Raw genomic sequence first — 8,339 nt, forward strand, 5'->3', positions numbered from 1 at the left:
CCAACAATGCAGTAAGGTTCCCTTCTGTCCACATCCCCTCCAGCATCTGTTGTTATTAGAGTTCTTGATTATAGCCATTCTAACTGGGGTAAGATGGAATCTCAATGTTGTTTTGATTTGCATTTCTTTTATGGCTAGAGAAGTTGAGCCTTTCTTCATGTGTCTATTTGCTCTTCAGGGAAGTCTCTCTTTTAATAAGTCCCACTTATTAATTGGGCAGTTGTTTCTTTGAGGATTTGTTGTTGGGGGATTTAATTTTTCAAGTTCTAAGTATGTTTTAGATATGAGACCCTTGTCAGTTGTATGGCTAGTGAAGATCTTCTCCTAATCCATGGGCTTTCTATTGATGTTGCTAGCTATGTCCTTTGCCATGCAGAAGCTCTGCAGTTTCAAGCAATCCCATTTGCCCAACCTTTCTTTGATTTGTTGTGTTTCTGGGTCTCTTACGAAAGTTTCAGCCTGTGCCAAGGAGCACTAGACTCTCCTATTCCTTCCTGTAATGTTTTCAGGGTGTCTGCTTACAAAGCCATAGTAATCAAAACAGCTTGGTACTGGCACAAGAACAGACCTGAGGACAAATGGAATAGGGCTGAAGGTCTAGATATGAGCCCACAGACCTATAGCCACCTAATCTTTGAGAAGGGAGCTCAAAAAATAGAACGGTAAATGGTGCTGGCGAAGTTGTTTAAACATCTGTAGAAAACTAAAGCTAGATCTGTATATATCACCCTGCACCAGAATCAACTCCAAATGGAGCAAAGACCTGGAAATAAAAGCAGACAACCTTCTGTTGTTCTGTCCTGTCTTCTACCTCCTTGTTGAACCTAATGGAAAGGATTAGCAATAGGCTTGGTCGGGTTCCAGGGTACTAACTGGTCCTCAGTAGGAAGTGAGAAGGACCATTCTTTGCAAAATTAACTCTTCAATTAACAACAAAATGATTCAATTAACACTAGAATCCATGCTTGTAAGAAAATCCAAGCAAATCAGAACATAGAATTAAAAATGAAACCAAAGCCTTATGGTAAAAAAAGAAAAAAAAAGATATCTAAGCCTGGTGCTGGTGGCTCATGCCTGTAATCCTAGCTACTCAGGAGATCTGAGAATCATGGTTCAAAGCCAGTGTAGGCTTCTCCAATAAACTACTCAGAAAAAAGCTGGAAGTGGTGCTCTGGCTCAGCTGGTAGAGTGCTAGCCTCGAGCACAGGGACAGTACCCAAGCCCTAAGTTTAAGCCCTAGGACTGGCCAGAAAAAAAATAGAGATATCTACTATTCTAACATTGTCATCATCAGATATCTCTCCTTTGGGAAGTGTTTAGGGGCTCCAGGGTTGTGTATAGAAGTTCAAGGTTCGGTTGGCTCATCAAATCATAGGCAATTCTTGATTTCATGATGCTTGACAAGCCTTTTGAAGCAAGTAATTCACATTTGTGACATCTTTCAACAAAGGACTTTCAACAAAGGTTGTATAGGCCACACCCTTCTTCTGTATTGCTACCCCTCCTGGAAATCCTGACAGTTCTTTCCCCCTTCTTCTCTTTAAAAATCTACAACCCATATTCATTGGGGTTATAGTGAAGAAGACTTTGGACATTTTTCTAGGTATGAAGTTACCAAACATCAGTCCATAGATATGGTCTGAAGTACTCACAAGGTCTAGGGTGAATCCTGGGATCTGTATTTCTTATCAGTTCTCCGGCCCCCAGAATGAGTCTAGGAGGTTGAGATGGAAGTGTGAAACAAAGCATCCAGATGCCCAGCATGTTGGCAACTGAGTATACCACTGCACATGGGTTCAGCATCTAGCATCTACACTTGAAAAAAATCCCAAGTTGCAGAGATCCTTTAAAGCAGATGGAGGAAAAGATGTCTCTATGTGCCTATGTCCTAAATATTAAGCAGGCCCTCAAAACAAACTAAGAGAAAAATACCTGCAAAGCGTCTTCCTTAAGGTAACAAACATATGCCTTATGGTGGGGAAACATTTTTAGAAAGGTTTCCAGATAGGAGAATGAGGGCTAAGAGAAATCTTTCCCATGTATATTTCATTCAAGACTTAATGTCTTCAGCAGCGACTTTAAAAATAGCCCTTTCCTCTGGTTCTGATGATGATGATGATTCTTTAAAAGCCTTCGACATGCCTTCAGATCCTGTGGCTCCTCAACAAGTATGGCAGAGATAACGTGTTGCTAGTAGTAGAAACAAAGATGACAGGATTAAATTGTAAAGATGTTGTAACAACTCTAATTGTAACAAACCTGAATACCAAATCGTATCTGGGCTGTGATTACAACTATAAAAATTCTGTCTGCATATGGACAGGGACTGAAAGGGAGCAGGAAAAATTGTTAACAGTTTGGTTTGTAGGATGGCAGAATTTTGGGTGGATTTTTCTTTCTTTTATTTTGAGTTTTGGTAATGTTTTTGTAATGTTTTGGAATAAACAATACTATAAAAGAAGCAGCTGAACCTGCTGACTAATTATTGTTAGAAAGAGCAGTTTCCTATCAACTCTATCAGAGCTAAAATCGCTGCTTTGGGTAGATGCTCTCCATCATATAAGTTGATGATATCAGATGCCCTTGACCAAAGAAAGCAAATCCCTCTGGTCCACAGGAACATTTTTTTTCTCCTTGGCTAACACATTCTGACAGGAGTAATAGATATTAGTTCAACTGAAGCCATACTGAGGGGCTTAAGGTTATTTTACTTATTCATTTTTGTAAACAGTTGGCCATACCTACTCTAAGGAAAAAAAATCTCTGACCAAATAATCTGAAAAAAAAATAGTGGGGAACTCAGGATCCTCTAATTCCATTTTGAGGGGAATGCTGGCATCCCCTGTAGCAACTCCTTATAGCTTACCTTTGTGCAGAAACGTGATGGCAAGAACACAAGGCAGGTTCTTAGAAACTTGGCAACAGCATGCCAGCCTCGCTTCCTGCACATCTGCTCTTCGAGCATGTGGATAATCAGCAGCAGAGACGACTAACACTTCAGACACTTGTCATCGAATCTAATCCTGAAGTGACTTGTAACCATGCACTCTTCAAAGGCTCACCTAAGGTATGGAATATCGGGGAGAGATGCTTTCATGGACAAGTGTCCTTCTATTCCTGGTCTCCGATCTCTGTTCTAATAATTTGGTATAGTATTGGAGAGTATATCTGGACTAAATTGACTACTCCTGTACGTGAGCTAAAATTTCAGTATTATTCTCTGATCTAGAATCTATGGGAGACTTGTCCATTGGAACAATACTTTTTTTTGTTGCAAATATCATTGTTGAAGATGTTTCATCATATGCCACCTAAAATAAATGATTAAAAATGTCATGTTGGTTGGGTGCTGGTGGCTCATATGTGTAAACCCTAGCTACTCAGGAAGCTGAGGTCTAAGGATTGTGGTTCAAAGCCAGCCCTGGCACTCTCATCTCTAATTACTGAAAAGCCAGAAGTGGAACTTTGGCTCAAGTCATTGCACGTAAGACTTGAACAAAAAAGCTAGGGACAGTGGCCAGGTTCTAAGGACATTAGTTTTTTTTTGCTTATACTATTACATAAACTACTTCTCTTTATGTCTCAGCTACTAGGAAACTCATGCTTAATCACCCCTAGCATTGTCTCAGGGGCAAGTTTTTATACAGAGAGGAAATACCAGATAGCATTGGTGCTCAATAAGTTCCTGTGCATGCTACAGCTCTGTAGATACGACTCAGTACCTTTTCACTTTAATGATCTCATTAGAAAATTTCTCTAAGAATTTGTTGTGCCTAAAGTGTTAGATTTTCCTAAGGCAAGAAAATGCATTTCATTTTCTATAAATATAAAAATTAATTACTCATCGTTATAACTATTCATTAAAATTTAAAATTAGATAAGCATGTTCTTCATAGATTTCTTTTAAGCCTTGAAGAGATCCATTTTATTATAGCATCTACGGCTCTACTATTTAAGGAAATTATGACATAAGGTTCATAATTGAGTTAAATCAATACCTTCACCCGAATCCTAAGAAGAAATTAGTAAAAGATGATATATAAAAGTATTGTTCTCTGTTAGGTGGAAGAAAAAGTGTGAACAGTTGAGTGAAATTGTTCTTGTATGCTCATGCCTATGTACTCCCTGGAAATGATTTGTTTACTCATTCATCCATTCATTGAGTGTAGTATTTCCTAAGGATCAAGTTGGGTGATAAGAACATATCAAACATGGAACAGAGAGCACTCCCTGACCTTATAGAATTTACAGAGTGACAGGTGGTGTTCAGTGCTGTGGGGAAAAGTCAAGTAGGTGAGGAAGGGGGAGGGTGCACAGATGTGGGGGTGGAATTTGCTATTTTAAACACTTCGATCAGGTGGCACCTAGCAGAAATCGGAAGGAGAGCTTTGTGAATCACTCTGTGAAGAGTTTCCATGCTGAGCAAACAGTTTGTACAAAAACTCCAAAGCAGGTGTGTGCTTGCCGAGCCTGAGGAGAGCAAGAAAAGAGGCAGGACAGGAGGTCAGAAACATGAGGTGGTGTGAGATGGCATCTAAGATTCATCTTCTTCATTTCTGTATATTTTTTCTAGGCACCAAAGTATACTATGTACCAAGATAGCATTGTGAATATCCTTTCTTCAGATTTCTGGGGTCTACAGCTCCCTCCTCACTTAGAATGTAAACCTCTTGAGGTGTGGGATGTGTTTTATCTTCTATGGAGTCCCAGAAGTACTTGACATAAGACTTTGGTTCTAACAAATGCTTGGAAAAATACTTGCTGGTTGGATAGTTTATCTTTCTCCAAAGCACCAACATTATGGATTAAGATAGAAAATTCATATCCAAGTTAAGATTTTAGTGTGGCCAGATTAACAGAACTAGTTTCATCCTTGATGTTCTGAGGGGAAATGTTAAAGGAGTAGAAAATGTAGCCCCACCATGTCGTTGCCTATCACTAATTATGTTTGTATATGAAGTCTATTCAGAAGGCACAAAGCATGGATAGATCAAATATTGTGGTATTAGAGTATTAAGATTATGCATTAGAGCACCCAATGTCCAAATGGCATATTCATACCTTCAAAGAAGGATGAGTTATTTTTGTTTTCAGAGGACACGTCTAACAGTGAGAAAGTTATATTAATTCAGTCTATTATGTTACATCCATAGACTTAATGGAAAACTAGTAGAAATTCCAATTAATTCCTTGCCATAGAAAGAGGATTAATAACAAGTATCCAAACATCCATCCGTCCGTCCATCCATCCATCCATCCATCCATCCATCCATCCATCCATGTATCTATCCATCCATGCATATAATACTTACATACTATGGACTAAATGATATGAGGAATTCAATGAATGACTTTGAAAAACTCCTATATTGATAGAAAAACTGATCTGCTGATCTAACATTATGCCAAGTTATTAGTAGTGGCAAAACAATTCTGTGAACTCAGAAAGGAAAGAGCCATTCATTTTATTGGGAAGCCAGGAAGGCTTCCTAGTGGAAGGTCCACTTGCACCATTGAAGTTTATTTTTGTGATTCCCAATCACCCCTTCCCTCACTCAGGCAGTTTATTTTTTTTACTGTTTTCCCTTACTAGCTGCTATCTGCTTATGATTGTGTAGTATCCTGTTTGTTGTAATGATCGGTTTAATGTCTACTTTCTGTGCTTGACCTAGACTCTTCAAGGGCAGATATTATGTCTTCTTTATCCCTACATAGTTTGTGACACAGACTAAAAGATGTTCACAGATTCAACATCAGTGAATCTTCAAGAAGAAATCGAACTCTTCCAGGATGAATAGGAAGAAGAAGGCCATGCACAACTAACACATGGATTTGTGAGAAACGATGCCAGCATGTTAGTGGTGGGGTGCGTTAGGAAGCCAGTGCTGGGTTGGAGAGCTGATGGAGGTGTGATGCAGGACATTCTCAGGAGTCTGCTGGAAGTAGTTTCAGAATGGAAAAGCACTTACAGAAACTACCTGGCAGTAAGCGGTCGCTGCCCCCAACTCCATCCTCAGCATGCTGGCCTTGCTGTACCTTTCACTCTCTTTCTGAGCCTCTATCTACCTTAAGTCTTACCATCCTGTCTAGATTACTGTTTTCTTACCTTCAAGGACTCACAAGGTATATTTGAATATCTAGGTTTGTGGATTTAACTACATCCTCCATTTCTTTCTGTGCCATGGACAAGGTTCCTTACTAAAACGATCTCATGTTATCTAAGTAAGTTATTCCACGAGAAATTAGACATCCCTCCCCACGCCCAGCATTCATTCATCCCAGTGACTGACTTTATTTACTAACATCCACTTAGTTTCTGAGCCAGGAATTTGGATTCATCCTAATTTTTTCTTTTCCCACAGTGCTTGTTTCTAATCAGTACCAAGTCTTCCCATGCGCCTACCCAAATGAATCTTGACTTTCTTCTCTTTCTTCTCACACAGCCTAAGTTCAGGAAATTTTACTTCATATCATTTGTGCCAGCTTGCTGATTAGTTTTCCTATTTATTTTCTTGTCTCTGTCTTCCTCTCTCTTCTTCCCCACCTCCAGATAACTCTGTCTATAGATATAGATCAATTCAGCAACTATACTGCTATGGAAATTTAAAAATATAAATAACATAAAACTTAACCTAACCATTTCATGCACACATTTTTGTAGCATTGTTAGGTGACCATCACTCATCACACACTGCCATTTATAACCAGACTTTTTTCAACTTAAATTAACCACATCAATAATAACTCCCCATTTTTCCTCCCTCCCTCCCCCCAGCCCCTGGCAACTACCATTCTACTTTCTGTTTGTATGAATCTAACTAATATAGGCACCTAATAAAAGTGAAATTAGGGCTGAGAAGGTGACTCAGTGGTAGAGTTCTTGCCTTGCATGCATGAGGCCCTGGGTTTGATTCCTCTGTACCATATAAGTAGAAAAAACTGGAAGTGGCACTGTGGCTCAAGGGGTAGAGTGCTAACCTTGAGCTGAAGAGCTGGGACAGCATCCAGGTCCAGAGTTCAGGCCCTATGACTGACAAAAAATGTGAAATTAAATAATATTTGCCCTTTTGTGACTGGGCTTTTTTCACATAGTGCTATATCCTCAAGGGTCATCTGTGTTAGTGCATCTCAGAATTTTCTTCCTTTCTAAGATGGAATAATATTCCATTACATGTATTCAGCATATTTTTTCATCTATTTGCATAGCAGTGGAATCAAAGCGATAGTTCTTAAATATTATCAATTATAATGTCACAGGAACATGTCTTCATTGCTCCCAGAATAAAGCTAGAAGCCTTTATTAGTTTGCAGAGTTCCCACTGGACATTATATTGTTTTTTTCTATTTATTCTCCTGTGCATTTTACATTTGACACTTCTACACTCCTTTTGCTTTTTTTTTTTTTTTGTATCTGGGTTTCTGTTCCAGCTTCTTCCTTATAGTGTCATTGTTGTCAAGATAAATTAAGCTTGTAGCTCAGATACAGTTTAGAACATCATATCTTTTAGGAAGGCTTTCCAACTGCCATCTGGAAGAGCTCTCTCTCTCTCTATCTATCTCTCTCTCTCTCCCCTCTGTTTTGTTAGAAGGGACTTCAACTCAGAGTCTGGATTCTGTCCTTGATCTTTTTCACTCAAGATTAATGCTCTACCACTTTGAGCCACTGTGCCACTTTCAGTTTTCTGGTGGCTAATTGTAGATAAGAGTCTCTCAGATGTTCTTGCTCAGGCTGGTTTTGAATCGAGAAACTCAGATCTCAGCCTCCTGGTAGATAGGATTACAGGCATCAGCCACGGGAACCTGGCTTTTTTTTGTGATAGAGTCTTGCTAAGGTGGTCCAGGCTAGGCTGGAATCACGATCCTTCTTCCTGAGTCTCCAGTTTTCTATGATTATAGAAAATGCAGCATCGTGCCCAAATAATAGATTCTCTTGTGCTTCCAAAACCTCCAGAACTTATTTCTACTAGTATAACTGCCATAGTTTGAACAACGATAATCTCTTATGTGCCATTTTGTTTCCAGGATCTGGCCTATATTGGGTGCTCAGTAAGTTTTGTTGAATGAGTGAATGAATAATGGAGTAACCTAGTATCCAGAGCCATTGAAGAGGGGGAAATGGACTGGGTAGGCTGTGTGAATGACCGCTTCAAGGCCTCAGGCCACATCAAATGTAAAGAGGCAGCCCTATACGGTCCCCTGACACAGACTTCTTCCATACTACTGGACAGTGGACTTCGTGCACATAGCAGAAAGATACATGAGGCATTGAGAGGTACATTCGCCTGCCCTCAAACCCTTGCTAGTGTTTGGTACTTTCTTATTGTTTTAAGAATTTTCAC

Source organism: Dipodomys ordii, unplaced genomic scaffold (genome assembly GCF_000151885.1).
Source record: "Dipodomys ordii isolate 6190 unplaced genomic scaffold, Dord_2.0 Scaffold67, whole genome shotgun sequence".
In the NCBI taxonomy this organism is placed as follows: Eukaryota; Metazoa; Chordata; class Mammalia; order Rodentia; family Heteromyidae; genus Dipodomys; species Dipodomys ordii.